Here is a 16,124-nt window from a genome sequence, read left to right as displayed (position 1 = left end):
TGAGGTATACTCTATCTCTTCTGATGCTCTCTGTATCTGCTCATCTCCACTAGATACCATCACTGCTGGAGGGCTGGTAGATATATGTAATGGTAGGTACAGCTAGCATGAAATAATATTTTTACGTATTTGTACAACTTTTCTCTTGTTGTTCGTTCCCATAATGTTTCTTCCCCGCAGTCTTTATGTTTTGTTATACAGTAGTTTGTATTAGCTAAAGGACATTATTCCAAACTATAATACATTATTTTCCATTGGGAGGATATTGCCAATGGGATATCTTTGAATTGCCAACGGCTATGCCATGCTGAAAACACCCGTTCTCGTCAGATAACCGCAGTTAAGCAACAGTGGGCCTGGTCAGTACTTAGATGGGTGACAGCTTGGGAACACCACGTGCCATTGGCTCAATTCTCTTTTGGCCGGCCGGTGGTGTAGGAGTAGCGTGCCTTCCTCTCACCCGGAGGCCCCGGGTTCGATTCCCAGCTAGGTCAGGGATTTTTACCTGGACCTGAAGTCTGGTTCGAGGTCCACTCAGCCTACGTGATTATAATTGAGGAGCTATCTGACGGCGAGATAGGGACCCCGGTTAGAAAGCCAAGAATAACGCCCGAGAGGATTCGTCCTGCTGACCACACTACACCTCGTAATCTTCAGGCCTTCGGGCTGAGCAGCGGTCGCTTGGTAGGCCAAGGCCCTTCAAGGGATGTAGTGCCATGGGGCATATCTCTGAACTGTAATGTGTTTTTATACTAACACTAAACGATACTCCGGATTGAAGCAGCCTACGGTTGAGAAGGTCCTGGTTCGAATCCTGACCGACATTGAATTTCACTGTCGTTTGCGTACTTCATCCCATTCACTGGATGTTTGTGATTGTTATATTACCCGCATCTTCCTTCGCACACAGCACTGCTAGTCTCCATAGAAACAAGGGGAATACTATGCTCCACGCAGGTTTGGCTGCAGGAGGGCATCTGGTCCAAAAACTGGGGCAGATCCCGATGCTCGACACAGATCGCAACCGCAATCCTAGTAGGGTGTGGAAAGACTGACCGAAGAAGATTAGGAAGAAGACTAAAAGAGGAAAAATTCAGATGAAACTTCTATGGGAAACTTACCCTGTCGTTGTTGTAAAAGAAGAGAAGACGTCGGTCAAATAGGAAATTATGGTTTTTATGGTTTTTTTGTGTTCGCCTCTGTGGTATAGTGGTTAGCGTGATTAGCTGCCACCCCCTGAGGTCCGGGTTCGATTCCCGGCTCTGCCACGAAATTTGTAAAGTGGTACGAGGGCTGGAACGGGGTCCACTCAGCCTCGGGAGGTCAACTGAGTAGAGGTGGGTTCGATTCCCACCTCAGCCATCCTGGAAGTGGTTTTCCGTGGTTTCCTACTTCTCCTCCAGGCGAATGCCGGCATGGTACCTAACTTAAGGCCACGGCCGTTTCCTTCCCTCTTCCTTGCCTATCCCTTCCAATCTTCCCATCCCTCCACAAGGCCCCTGTTCAGCATAGCAGGTGAGGCCGCCTGGGCGAGGTACTGGTCATTCTCCCCAGTTGTATCCCCGACCAAGAGTCTGAAGCTCCGGGACACTGCCCTTGCGGCGGTAGAGGTGGGATCCCTCGCTGAGTCCGAGGGAAAAGCCGAACCTGGAGGGTAAACAGATGATGATGATGTTTTTTTTGTTAGTTGCTTTACGTCGCACCGACACAGATAGGTCTTATGGTGACGATGGGACAGGAAGGGGCTAAGAGTGGGAAGGAAGCGGCCGTGGTCTTAATTAAGATACAGCCTCAGCATTTGCCTGGTGTGAAAATGGGAAACCACGGAAAACCATTTTCAGGGCTGCTGACAGTGGAGTTGGAACCTACTATCTCCCGAATACTGGATACTGGCCGCACTTATAGGGAATTATGAAGGGAGATTTGTTGTATTCAATTAAAGACAGACTCTCAAAACAGTCAGTCAGAATTCACCTTGTCCCGTGCATGAAACTCGCTCTTTGTCAGTATATCAGTTCTCAGTGAGCCGAAAGTTCTTACTATTATTATTATTGGACTTTTCTACTTTATCTGGAGTCGATACTATGTATAGATTTAGATCGGTTTTCCGGCCAGGTGCCCTTCCTGACGCTAGTCTTATGCTGAGGGATGTATTCACTACTGCGTGTTTCTAAGGTGGTTTGTAGTGTGATGTGTTGTATGCAAATGAGGGTGTGTATTAAAACAAACACAAACACTCATACCCCGAGCTATAGAAATTAATCAGACGCCGTTATAATACCCTGAACTGACTAGGAATTGAACCGGGAGCCTTCTAAACCGAAGGTCACTATGTTGAACATTCAGCCAACAGCCAGAGAGTGAAATAAATTATAATTTTCTGATACTTTCTATGGTCATTTTATTGCTAGTTTTGGTCAGAATGATCAGAAATTAAGACAGATAACCACAAAGTCGGGAGACAATATCAGCAGACGATACGAACAATTTCCATACTATGCAGATGATGTTGTAATTACCGCTGGATGTAGGGAAGTACCTACATCAGTACACTGACTGACAGTGACAATGCAACACCAAGGAGGAGTGGTTCGAAAGGGATGAAAGTTGGGGAAAAAACAGAGACGGCACGGACGAATAATTGATGTTTATTTCAAACCGATATGCAGGTTACACATTGCGCACGGCATCGACTCAGTAGGATGTAGGACCACCGCGAGCGGCGATGCACGCAGAAACACGTCGAGGTACAGAGTCAATAAGAGTGCGGATGGTGTCCTGAGGGATGGTTCTCCATTCTCTGTCAACCATTTGCCACAGTTGGTCGTCCGTACGAGGCTGGGACAGAGTTTGCAAACGGCGTCCAATGAGATCCCACACGTGTTCGATTGGTGAGAGATCCGGAGAGTACGCTGGCCACGGAAGCATCTGTACACCTCGTAGAGCCTGTTGGGAGATGCGAGCAGTGTGTGGGCGGGCATTATCCTGCTGAAACAGAGCATTGGGCAGCCCCTGAAGGTACGGGAGTGCCACCGGCCGCAGCACATGTTGCACGTAGCGGTGGGCATTTAACGTGACTTGAATACGCACTAGAGGTGACGTGAAATCATACGCAATAGCGCCCCAAACCATGATGCCGCGTTGTCTAGCGGTAGGGCGCTCCACAGTTACTGCCGGATTTGACCTTTCTCCACGCCGACGCCACACTCGTCTGCGGTGACTATCACTGACAGAACAGAAGCGTGACTCATCGGAGAACACGACGTTCCGCCATTCCCTCATCCAAGTCGCTCTAGCCCGGCACCATGCCAGGCGTGCACGTCTATGCTGTGGAGTCAATGGTAGTCTTCTGAGCGGACACCGGGAGTGCAGGCCTCCTTCAACCAATCGACGGGAAATTGTTCTGGTCGATATTGGAACAGCCAGGGTGTCTTGCACATGCTGAAGAATGGCGGTTGACGTGGCGTGCGGGGCTGCCACCACTTGGCGGCGGATGCGCCGATCCTCGCGTGCTGACGTCACTTGGGCTGCGCCTGGACCCCTCGCACGTGCCACATGTCCCTGCGCCAACCATCTTTGCCACAGGCGCTGCACCGTGGACACATCCCTATGGGTATCGGCTGCGATTTGACGAAGCGACCAACCTGCCCTTCTCAGCCCGATCACCATACCCCTCCTAAAGTCGTCTGTCTGCTGGAAATGCCTCCGTTGACGGCGGCCTGGCATTCTTAGCTATACACGTGTCCTGTGTCACACGACAACACGTTCTACAATGACTGTCGGCTGAGAAATCACGGTACGAAGTGGGCCATTCGCCAACGCCATGTCCCATTTATCTTTCGCTACGTGCGCAGCACAGCGGCGCATTTCACATCATGAGCATACCTCAGTGACGTCAGTCTACCCTGCAATTGGCATAAAGTTCTGACCACTCCTTCTTGGTGTTGCATTTGCTCTGTCAGTCAGTGTAATAATGACGGACAAACATTGCCACATTCCGAAGTCTCAGAAGAATCCCGTGCCTCAATAACTCCTTAAGGTCTTCGCCTGTCAAAACGAATGCTCACCATTGTCAGCAATAATACTTCGATTTCACGTCCGGCTCCTCTGTATCTCATTTCAAACAGCTCCTCCAATAGTTTCAGGAGGCTGCGGAAACCCCGTTCCAGCTCTCAGTGCAAAGTTAAAATGCCTGAACTGGCCACGAATCGAACCTGGACCTAAGGGTAAGAGGCAGACACGCTACCGCTACTCTATGGAGGTGGAGTCACTGGTTTTACTGGCATAAAAAAGTATTTTTACAATTACTTTGCTTTACGTCGTATCGACGTATCTTGTGGCGACGACTGGAGAGGAAAAGGGATGGGATGGGATGGGACTGGGAATGTGTGGAAATGGGAAACCACGGTAAACAATCTTCAGGGCTGCCGACAGTGGCATTCGAACCCATAATCTCCCGAATGCAAGTTGACAGTTACGTAACCGAAACCCCTCAGTCACTCGTTGGTTCTTAGTAACCAAATAAAAGCTTAACTTAAAATACGGATAGCAATTTAAATGTTGTTAAACACTTGTCATTATTATTTTCGTTATTTAGTAGTAGCCAGTGGGCTCAGTGGCTCAGACGTTTTAAGCACTGGACTCTGTGCCTAAGTTGACGGGTTCGAACTCGGCTTAGTTCATCGGTGTCGGTGGTGATGTTATTTATCGTTATTATCTTTTTTCTACTATCTATTGCTATTTTAATGGCTGATGTTTTAAAAGATGAACAAAAGAGAAAGGAAACAAAATCATTCAACATTTAAATGTTCTGCTGTGGTCATTATTTTTCCAGGATCCTAGGCGCTGCCATTTCTTTCTATCTTCTAACCGTTGTAATAATAATAATAATAATAATAATAATAATAATAATAATAATAATAATAATAATAATAATATGTATTCGTTAATGCCAACATGACGTAATTTTGTCCCGCAGGCGTTCTATTGTTTAAAATAAATCTAACGAGAGACGCTTGCAAGAGCTAGGACTGAGTTGGGAGTGACATTTGCCTTAATTATGGTACTATCCCAGAATTTGCTGGTGCGAAAGTGGGTAACCATGGAAAACCATCTTTAGGGCTGCCGACAGTGTGGTTGGAACCCACTACCCACTGAATGGAAGTGGCCAGCTACGTGTCAGTCGAGCAGTGTCGTGCGTTCAACAACATCAGTTATCGGTAAACGTAATTCTCTATGAATCTAGAGAATTCAATTCTGAACTTAAAGAAGTGAAACAGCTAGAGATGAAAATAGCACTAAGAATAATACGAGAAACTGATGAACTCAATCTGAGTCAGGACTCTGACTCACTTACAGTAAATGATTGATGATTTTGTTGAACGTTTAACACTACCCAGCCGAAGTTCAAATAGCAATTGGGGGAGAAGAATGTGGAGCAATCTTTAGTACACTGAAGTTGTATAGAGTTTAAGTGACATGATGGGCACCAATGCCAGACACTTGAAAGAGGGGAATTCCTCAAGGCAGTATTATCGGACCTTTATGTTTTCTTATATAAATAAATGATATGAGTAAAGGAGTGGAATCGGAGGTAAGGCTTTTTGCGGATGATGTTATTCTCTATAGAGTGATAAATAAGTTACAAGATTGTGAGCAACTGCAGCGTGACCTCGAAAATGTTGTGAGATGGACAGCAGGCAATGGTATGTTGATAAACGGGGTTAAAAGTCAGGTTGTGAGTTTTACAAGTAGGAAAAGTCCTCTCAGTTTTAATTACTGCGTTGATGGGGTGAAAGTTCCTATTGGGGATCATTGTAAGTATCTAGGTGTTAATATAAGGAAAGATCTTCATTGGGGTAATCACATAAATGGGATTGTAAATAAAGGGTACAGATCTCTGCACATGGTTATGAGGGTGTTTAGGGGTTGTAGTAAGGATGTAAAGGAGAGTGCATATAAGTCTCTGGTAAGACCCCAACTAGAGTATGGTTCCAGTGTATGGGACCCTCACCAGGATTACCTGATTCAAGAACTGGAAAAAATCCAAAGAAAAGCAGCTCGATTTTTTCTGGGTGATTTCCGACAAAAGAGTAGCGTTACAAAAATGTTGCAATGTTTGGGTTGGGAAGAATTATGAGAAAGAAGAAGAGCTGCTCGACTAAGTGGTATGTTCCGAGCTGTCAGCGGAGAGATGGCGTGGAATGACATTAGTAGACGAATAAGTTTGAATGGCGTTTATAAAAGTAGGAAAGTTCACAATATGAATATAAAGTTGTAATTCAAGACTACAAACTGGGGCAAATATTCATTTATAGGAAGGGGAGTTAGGGATTGGAATAACTTACCAAGGGAGATGTTCAATAAATTTCCAATTTCATTGAAATCATTTAGGAAAAGGCTAGGAAAACAACAAATAGGGAATCTGCCACCTGGGCGACTGCCCTAAATGCAGATCAGTATTGATTGATTGATTGATTGAAAAATGTAGAATTCTATCCTTATTTCATAATACATCTTATTCTTCCTGCTTGTGGTAGTGCTAAAGGTGCAGGGGGTGGTGGTAGTGATTATTGTTTTAAGACGAAAGTATAACTGAAAATATAACTCGGCAATGATCAGAGGGAAAATGGAAGAGTTCCAACCCTTCGAAAAATGAAGGTATCGGAAAAATAAATAGAAAGGCCACGAAGTGTGAATAAGACTCCCTAGCCTTCGAAAACCTAATACCACGGAAGTCGGAAATGAAAAAGGGTTAATCAAGGTTAGCTAGTTCGGGTCCGGCTGACGGAAAATAAATTTACAATCGGAATGTTGGCCGTCAGGCTAGGAGAGGTGATGATGTACAAACTAATATCGTCGATTGCGTGACATATCATATTCACAAGGAGTGGGGGCATATGACGCTGCTGACAGTGATTGGTCCGTCGGATGGGTTCGTTAAGCCTTGAACAGACCCCTTGGTGTTATTCAACAAAGTAGAGTATGTGCCGACATCGGGTTTCACCCTCTCCCTACCTCGTTTTCATCATCACGATCCCACCATCACCATCACCACCACTACCACCGACCACGACGGGCAGGTCACTGAAGGGTGTCAAGTATAAAGACCTGCAGCAGATCGAGCCGGAGGCCATATGCAGTCAATCACAATCTGGCTCAAAGGTGAAAGCAACATGAAACTGCAACATTCCTCATTTCGCTAGGACCTCAGTTATACTCCCCGCCATGTAAAATTATACACTAAGGGTACAATTTTACTGTTTCTCCCCGGTTAACACTGAAGGTAGTGATTCATAGTTATTTTCTAACAGTTGGGTTCAATTCAGTGTCACTATCCGTACAGTTTTGGGACCCCACTTTCCAATACTTTTTTTTTCTTTTTGCGATTTGATTTACGTCGCACGGACACAGATAGGTCCATTGGCGACGATGGGACAGGAAAGGCCTAGGAATAGGAAGGAAGAGGCCGTGGCCTTAATTGAGGTACAGCCCCATCATTTGCCTGGTGTGAAAATGGGAAACCACGGAAAACCATCTTCAGGGCTGTCGACAATGGGATTCGAACCCAATATCTTCCTGATGCTAGCTCATAGCCGCGCGCCCCTAACCGCACGGCCAACTCGCCCGTACGTATTTCCATTGCCGTGTTATAAAAATCACTAGTGTTACATTTGCGGGTATAAGTAAAGCATATTTTCTTTTTCTGTAGGATTAAAAATCTGTCTGAGTAATAATAATACAGTCTTATTTCGACCAATTCGTATGTATAGAATGCTATTAGGATGTATAAGAGGCAAGAAAAATCTGCAAGAAATCCTCCGGAAAGGAAAGCAACATTACCGCCTCTATAAGGATCAGTTCAGCTGAAATGGTTGGAAATTTCTTTATCAACCTAACCTAACCTTGCTTTGTCACGACTTTACGGTTTGCAAACTTAGCTTTTGTGTATTCTTTTCAACTTACGGCATATGAACATGTAATATACACTGAAGAAAATGGAAATTGCAACACCCAGAAGGAGTGGTGCTAGATTGGTGCAATTGAACATGCAGGACCAATGTTCGGTTGCGATTCGATGAGTACACTTTCAGGTCCCTCTAACCGCAAGTTTGGACAACAATCAGTACAGGATGTGCCCACCACGAGCTGCAATACATTGATGAATTCGTCGAGGCATGGAGTCAATAAGGCCCTGGATCGCTTCCTGAGGAATTGTGGCCCATGCTTGCTGCACTGCTCGGGTCAGTTGTTCCAGATTTGTGGGTGGCTGAGGACGGTTGGCCAGTTGTCGACCCATCATGTCCCACACATGCTCAATAGGACTGAGGTCAGGGGATCTGGCGGGCCATTCTAAGGTTGTGATGTCGTGGACAGCTTCTCTGGAGATGCGTGCAGTGTGAACCCGGGCATTGTCCTGCTGAAACATCCCATTAGCAATGTTCGCCATCATAGGGACAACCACTGGATTGAGTACCCTATCAACGTACTGTCGAGCAGTCATAGTGCCCTCAACAAGCACTAATTATGTTTTCACATTAAAGCCAATAGCTCGCCAGAACATAATGCTTGGTGTTGGCCCTGTGTGCCTCTCGATAATAAGATCTGGGCGGCCACTCTTCCCGGTATGTCGGCGCACACGATTCCGGCGATCACTGCGGGAAAGACAGAAGCGCGGTTCATCACCAAACACGACCCTATGCCATTCATCGACCCACGTCGATCTTTGTCGATACCAGGGCAGCCTTATACGTCGCTGTTGTGGGGTCAATGGAACACCTTCCGCAGGGACACGGGCTCGTAAGCCAGCTGCACGCAGGCGATTATGAACTGTTTGTTGTGTAACGTGGGGTGCCACAGCTGCTCGAATTTGCGCTGCTGTTGCATGGGGTTCCATCCGGGCCATCCGAATGATGTGGCGATCCTCTCTCACAGTTGTCTGTCGCGCTGGGCCTGTGCCAGGTCTACGAGTGTGGGTACCTTCATTTGACCACTGCTGCCATACACGTTGTATCGTAGATGCCTGTCGGCCAACACGTGCAGCGACAGTCCTTAGCGATAATCCAGCCTCACACTGCCCAATTATCCGAGCCCTTTTCAAACGGCGACAGTTGTTGATAGCGTGTTCTTCTCTGTCGTCGAGGCATGTTTGACGGGGAACACTTCACTGCACAGACTGCAAGTCAACTTCGCTAGACCAGAGTCCGTATACTGGAGTTGATTCCTTCGCGACCAATCACGTGGGGAGACCTGTAGCAACAATCCAATGGGTCTGAAACTTTGATCGTTTACATACCAACATGTCGTCGTTCCGTATCTTGAAAATCAACACAAACGACCAATGCCTTCATGGTGTTGCAATTTCCATTTTCTAAAGTGTATTTTCTTGTGTGTATTATTACAGTGGGGTTCGCGTAAGTCCAACAAGTAAAAGCAAATTTCAAGAAGGGAGCTGCATTATTTACACCAGGTAAACACCGAAGAATAATCTTTAGTAATACGTATATCAAAACGGGCATAAATATGAATAATACTCTCCCTTGAGAAAACGGAGTTCATGACAAATATCAAGGTATCACCCACAGAAATGTATACTGAACAGGACGAGTACTATACACCTAGCCTGTTTACAGCTGATGAGACGGGGATCCAATCCAACTTCGAGCTGTATGTTCAACATACATCTTTTGAGGTTTTAAGTATGTAGACTATACGAAAAAGTCATATTTCAAAATAACTGATTGTCTAATAATGTCTTACAGCTTCGCAAAAACACTGAATTGAAGTAACCTTGAAAACAGTGTGATTTTCCTACAAGTAACACTCCACAACTAATATGTTCTTAATATTTTATCAATCTTCATGAACAGGGTTGAATATGTTGAAGACAATTTAAATAACAAGTTGGCACTGCTAATCTGAGGATTACTTCAAAAATGTTTGGTGCAGGAAATTTCGAAATGGGGTTCATGGTATTTAATGGGTTAACAGTAAGTTATACGAGTAACAGACGTCATAAACTTGGAATGTCAATTCGTGAACGAGATCGGAGGACTCGACAAATCACTTGCATCGATTTGCTCGTTCCAGTCGAAAGAGCTTTTGTCATTTCACTGGTCTCCTCAAGAGCGAGTGGGTCAAGGCTGTGAGTAACTCTCACTGTGCCTATCAACAGTGCACTGGTAATGAGAGCAATGAGGTCATGCATGCACGTGGCCAATATTTGGTAGGCAGTTCGCGATTAATGTTAACTAGATTAAGGGGAGGAGTGCATGACGCAAGAACAATCGAAAACTAACACTAACGCATAAAAAGTTATATTTACGTCAAGTAAGTGTTGTATTCATTAGTGTTTAACTCATTGGTTCGTGGACTAGTTTGATGCAACTTACATACTACCCTACCATTTATTAAACCTTCTTCCTCTCATCCTACTTATTACGCTGTGCTTCTTTGAATTCTATATTAATTTAATATTTTACTCTATCTCTTAATTTCGCGTGAAATCATGTGTGATTGTTGGTATTAACAACACTTACATCTTTTCGTTTTGAATTATTATTATTACGTTATGAGATTCCTCATTATTGCATAATGAATACTACTCTCCCTTGAGAGAACGAAGTTCATAACAAATGTCAAGGTGGTACCCACAGAAATGTGTACTGACCAGGAAAATGTTGTGTGAGCAGAAAATGGTAAATACTCATGTGAGTGGATACAACTGTACTTTTCTGAGAGAGAGGCTCTCACATAAAAGTCAACATGATAAAAATAGCATTCGGACTAACCAAGGATGTCTACAGTATATGAAACAATCAGTGTCCCTCAACGCCAAACTCAGACATTATCAGAAACAATGAATGAAAGAGAGGAAGAAAGAAAGAAGATTTCTGTTCATCGTGATTTCTTTCATTGTCCGTATAGTAATTTGACAAAAGCATAAATTTCAAGTTAATTTTGAACTTTTCACCCACGTAATCTCCTGTGCTTGTTTGTGTTGCCTCTCAGCCGACTGACGTAGGCAATGAGAAAAAGGATATCTATAATCCAACCATCCCTTTCTTTCTTGAGTCGTATAACCTTAAAAAAATTACGGTGACTGGACTTTTCTTTGGCGCGAGGGGAACAATTCCCAAATCTTTCGTCACATGGCGACAAAAATATAAACTAGCGAGAAGCCTACAAGATGAGATAGTCGTCTCACTCATCAAGTACTCCGTTTCGATTCTTCGTCACCATTTATATGGAGTTCATGCCATTTAACATGGTTAATTGTAACCTATCATTTTTTTAAACATTAATCTTTTTATCTTCCCTCAAAATTGTTATTGTGTATTATTCTGTGTCTTATGGCAAATCTAGGGTGTCCTGGATCAGACTAAATAAATAAAAAATAATAATAATAATAATAATAAAGAATTATTTTCTAAGCTGCCATGTACAAAGCATACGAAAAAAGCAGAGATACAGAAATGAAAGCTTATAATTAAAAATAAATGGTAAAAAGGAATATTTTTCTAAACATAATCTTATCCATTTCCATAAAAATGATTTTTAGAATTTAAAGCGATCCTTTCAGAGTGTTTATGAACACTTGTTTGATGAATGAATTGTCTAATTTGTGCTCCAATCGTGAGTCCAATTACTGTACGTTGATGTCTGTTAAACAATATTTCTCTCGGTAACAGGCACAGTCATTCCGCAAATGCTGAGTTTTTGGTTGAGGGCTTCGATCGATCTTTTAGCAGGTGAGCCCTTCCTAACATTTATTTACTACCTAAAATGCACTGACTCGTTCTATAATATACTTTCATTGCCCATCAAGATTTTACTTTCACTTCCCTCATGGCTAACATCTGGGTACTCACCATCGTACATTTAGTTACTTTAAACAATTCTGCAAAGATTGAGTGCTCCTGTTTCGTTTTATATTTAACTTTTTTGTTTTATTTTTCTGAGCAAGACTAGATTGATTTTCTTAAAATCTTATTTAATCCGTTTTCCCGCCAGGGTCGGTTTTTCCACCGGACTCAGCGAGGGATCCCACCTTTACCGCGTCAAGGGCAGTGTCCTGAACCGTGAGACATTTGATCGGGGATGAAAGTGGGGAGAAGGACCAGTACCTCGCCCAGGTGACCTCACCTGCTATGTTGAACAGAAGCTTTGTGGGAAAGATTGAAAAGTATAGGCAAAGAGGAGGGAAGGTACCATCCCGCTTATTGCCTGGAAAAGAAGTGGGAATTCACAGAAAACCACTTCAAGGATGGCTGAGGTGGGAATGGAAACCCTTCAACTCAGTTAACCTCCCGAGGCTGAGTGGACTCCGTTTCAGTCCTCGTGCCATTTTTCAAATTTCGTGGCATGGCCAGGAATGGATCCCGGACCTCCGGGGGTGGAAAGTAATTGCACTATTCAATAGAACACAGAGGTGTACATTACTCAATTAATTTTAATACATTATACTGACCCGGATTATGTATTGAGTTGTGTATGGTCATATTTTCCGTTAGAAACGATTGACACTAATATTTGAATTCCTCGGGGAACGTACTGTACTTATAATCGCATTACGTTGAAGCAAGTTATAGAAAGAAATTATTACATTCGAACCAACACATTGTCAACAATGGTTGTGATATCTAACAATTAATAGTAGGCTGTTACAAGCCACCAATGAGATTGTTGCCATTCTTTGTGGCCAAGGTGGAATAAACTTGCAGATACATTTAAAATGTACTCAACCGGGCCAGAGAAAAGGCGTTGCCTTTTGATGATGGTGATATGAATATATGCATATATTTTGTTTCCAGCTCAGAAAACCCTCGATTGTTTTGAATTAGTGTTGGCTACTGAATGTATGATTCGAAGCAGTGTATCGATTCATTCAAGTGTCCGAGTGAATCGATTCACAGGAACGGCGAGCTCACGGCACATGATTCAGCTTACTCCCAGCGGACAGTGCTGAGTGGCGCACTCACTGGACGTTGACGGGGAGCCGAGCTTCCGCTGCAGCGAGACAGTGAATCAGTGAATCATGGCACATCGAAAGAATCGTGAACGAGCGCGGCTCAGTGAGACACATGATACACACGGCTCCTTATCGGCTCACTGGACACGCGGAGAGCCGAGCTTCCGCTGCAGCGAGACATACAGTGAGCCATGGCACATCGAAAGAATCGTGAACGAGCGCGGCTCAGTGAGACACAAGATACACACGGCTCCTTATCGGCTCACTGCAGCGAGACATACAGTGAGCCATGCTACACTGAAAGAATCGTATGCTATAATGGACTCTCGAGCTCAGCTCATTTGAAAATAATACCCATTTGCATTCACTGTCCTCTTCCTACAAGGAGGTTTAAATAATAGATGGATTTATTTGCAGTGTTAAAAAGGTAGTCACAACATAATTCTGAAGTAGCTAGTAAGTAGGTAGGCTATTAGGTTATACTATTTGTTAGTTTAATGAATCTTAGTATTATAACTTAGTTGACATTTGACAATTAAACTCGACTCTAGCCTGCCCTATGACTATGAGTCATGCTCATGACCACTCAAAAGTACCTGTTTTATATTGGGAAGAACGGCTCAGTATTCTCAGTTCATATGTCACATCGTTGCACAAGACTTCAATCATATGTGGACAGACGCAATAACAGTATGTTGAATCAGAAAACCAGCGGGCTACTGTACATCTCGGGTAGCCTATACAAAATATGACTATTAAAAAAATCCTCAGCTGATAGAAAAATACTTTTTTTAAAAATTACTGAGCGAGTTGTCGTGCGGTTAATATCGTGTGGCTATGCGCTTGCATTCGGGGGATGGTGGGTTCGAATCCCACCGTCGGCAGCCGTTAAGATGGTTTTTCCGTAGTTTCCCCATTTTCTCACCAGGAAATGCTGGGACTGTACCTTAATTCAGGTCATGGCTGCTACCTTCCTAATCCTAACCTTTCCCACCCTGCGTCACCGGAAACCTTCGATGTATTAGAGTAACTAGCATTTTTTCTAAGAAAGGAGTTCTTAGTATGAAGACCAGATGGCAGCTGCGAGCACTGAATGCTGTTGCTGCTGTCTTACCAGCACATACTACACAGATGCAGTAGGAGCGGTGACCAACGAGCCGTGAATCGGATCACTGTATCGATTCAGTAACGTGAACGGAATCAAATGAATCGATTCAGTAAAATGAATCGAATGTCCCATCACTATTTTGAATAACGTGACAAAAAGCGGTGTTTGATTTAATCTATAAAAAATACCATCCATATGTTAAACCAAGTGCATGTTCCACAACTTCTGAAATATTGTGACAACGTCTATAAAGAAAAGGCTTCATACATACGAACCTGAATGTAACGAAATATTGTCCGTACATTTGAGCTTCCGAACTAAGTTCATATCTGAGTAGCTGAGGTGCTGTATGATTGGAAATGAGTGGCGTTAGAGAAAATGTGACATTCACTGGACCACATGTGCTATTTTTCCGAAAGAATACGAGTATGATTAAAATGTCCAAAGGCAAAAAAAAATTGACACCTTATATTTTCCTAACAAAATTGTTCGAAAGCCGAAAATAAAATATGGCAAGAAAGGGATCCAGAAATTGGAGAATTTGGAGAATACTTAAAAAGCACTGATTTGAGCTGGTACCGGTATCGCCAAAAATCCCTCTCTTATCACGATTTGACCGTACCACAACGGTATGCCAGTGACCTGTAGGGAACAAATTAAGTGGGGGTCGAAAATGTGATAATTTCCTAAAATGCTTCATATCGGAATTATAAATGTAATTTCTGCCCTTGATATGTGAATCATTGAATAGAAAATTGTACACCCTACATAAAGGTACAATTGCGTTAGACTCAGGAAAATTTAGAGATAAGTTTGTCTAAGGGAGGGGTCCAAAATTTGAATTTAGAACATATTTCGAAAATTCAACGATTCGACCGTTTGTACGAAATTTTAAATGTTGCCAAATATATTGAAACATATTCTCAGATTATATAACAATCCATATATGTAAGTTAGTTCACAATAAATTATATCAACAACATAAAATCTGTAAAGAAAAATCTGTTAATTTATTATTATTTAAATATATTTATTGAAGTGATATTTATTTATTTATTTATTTATTTATTTATTTATTTATCTGAAAGTACACAGGTTTACATCCAATTAAGTACCTTCTTGTCATTCGGTAACAATCTATATCTATGAAGTTAAAGTTTAACAAAAATAAAGTTAAAAGTGAACAAAACAAAACAAAATAGAACAAAATTTACATTATATATGATACCATTTACAGCTGATAATAATTGAAAAATCCACTAAGAAATCACACGGTAATACAAAGCAAAAGACAATGCAAAAACAAAGAAACTTAAAACACGAATTAGTACACTGGGAAATATGAAGAATACCAGAAAGAAGGAATTATCAAAAATTTACAAATTGTAAAGGCAGGCTTCTAGTTCCTTACTGAATTCTTTGAACGATTTGGTGAATATATCGACTTCTTTCGTTACAGTGTTATAAAGCGTTGTCATTTTTACGAAAGGTGAATTTGACTGATGCAATGTTCTTGACGTTTTAACATGAAATATATGGTGCTGACGTGATCTTGTCTGCGGAACATGGAATGAAATGCGTCTTAACAGGTCCAAGAAATCAAATCGTCCTATTACAATTTTCTTAGTATTTGTATAGAATTTAGGGACCGTCTGGTTTTCAATGAAGTAAATTGAAATATATTCCTTGATAACTGGGTTGATGTTTCGAAAGGGCAAAAAGTATTAAAAGTTTTGAAATAAAGGTAACGTAGGAATTTGTTTTGTACCTATAGCATTCACTTTGTAACGTTCCAGACGTTACAGTGTAATTATGTTAATTTTATTATGTGTAATTAATTCAGGAATTTAACGTCATGATATTTATTTTGGTATGTAATTGTATTATAATTCATGTTTAATCATTTGCTCACTATCATTTCATTACTTTGTAACTACGACTTGTAAACGAGGGCTGAATATCCTAATATTCACTTAGATTCTTGCGACATTAGTTTAAAATTAACTTGCAGTAGATTTCCTCTATCTTGCCACATCACCGAGGAAG

The 16,124-nt window shown here is 42.4% G+C and overlaps 1 pseudogene; it reads left to right on the top strand.

Moving 5' to 3' along the window:
• The first annotated feature begins 289 nt into the window (after nucleotides 1–289).
• Nucleotides 290–408, top strand: LOC136877894 (5S ribosomal RNA; annotated as a pseudogene).
• Nucleotides 409–16,124: the final 15,716 nt, after the last annotated feature.

The sequence above is a fragment of the Anabrus simplex genome, chromosome 7 (assembly GCF_040414725.1).
Source record: "Anabrus simplex isolate iqAnaSimp1 chromosome 7, ASM4041472v1, whole genome shotgun sequence".
Classification (NCBI taxonomy): Eukaryota; Metazoa; Arthropoda; class Insecta; order Orthoptera; family Tettigoniidae; genus Anabrus; species Anabrus simplex.
This window is presented reverse-complemented; position numbering and strand designations above follow the sequence as displayed.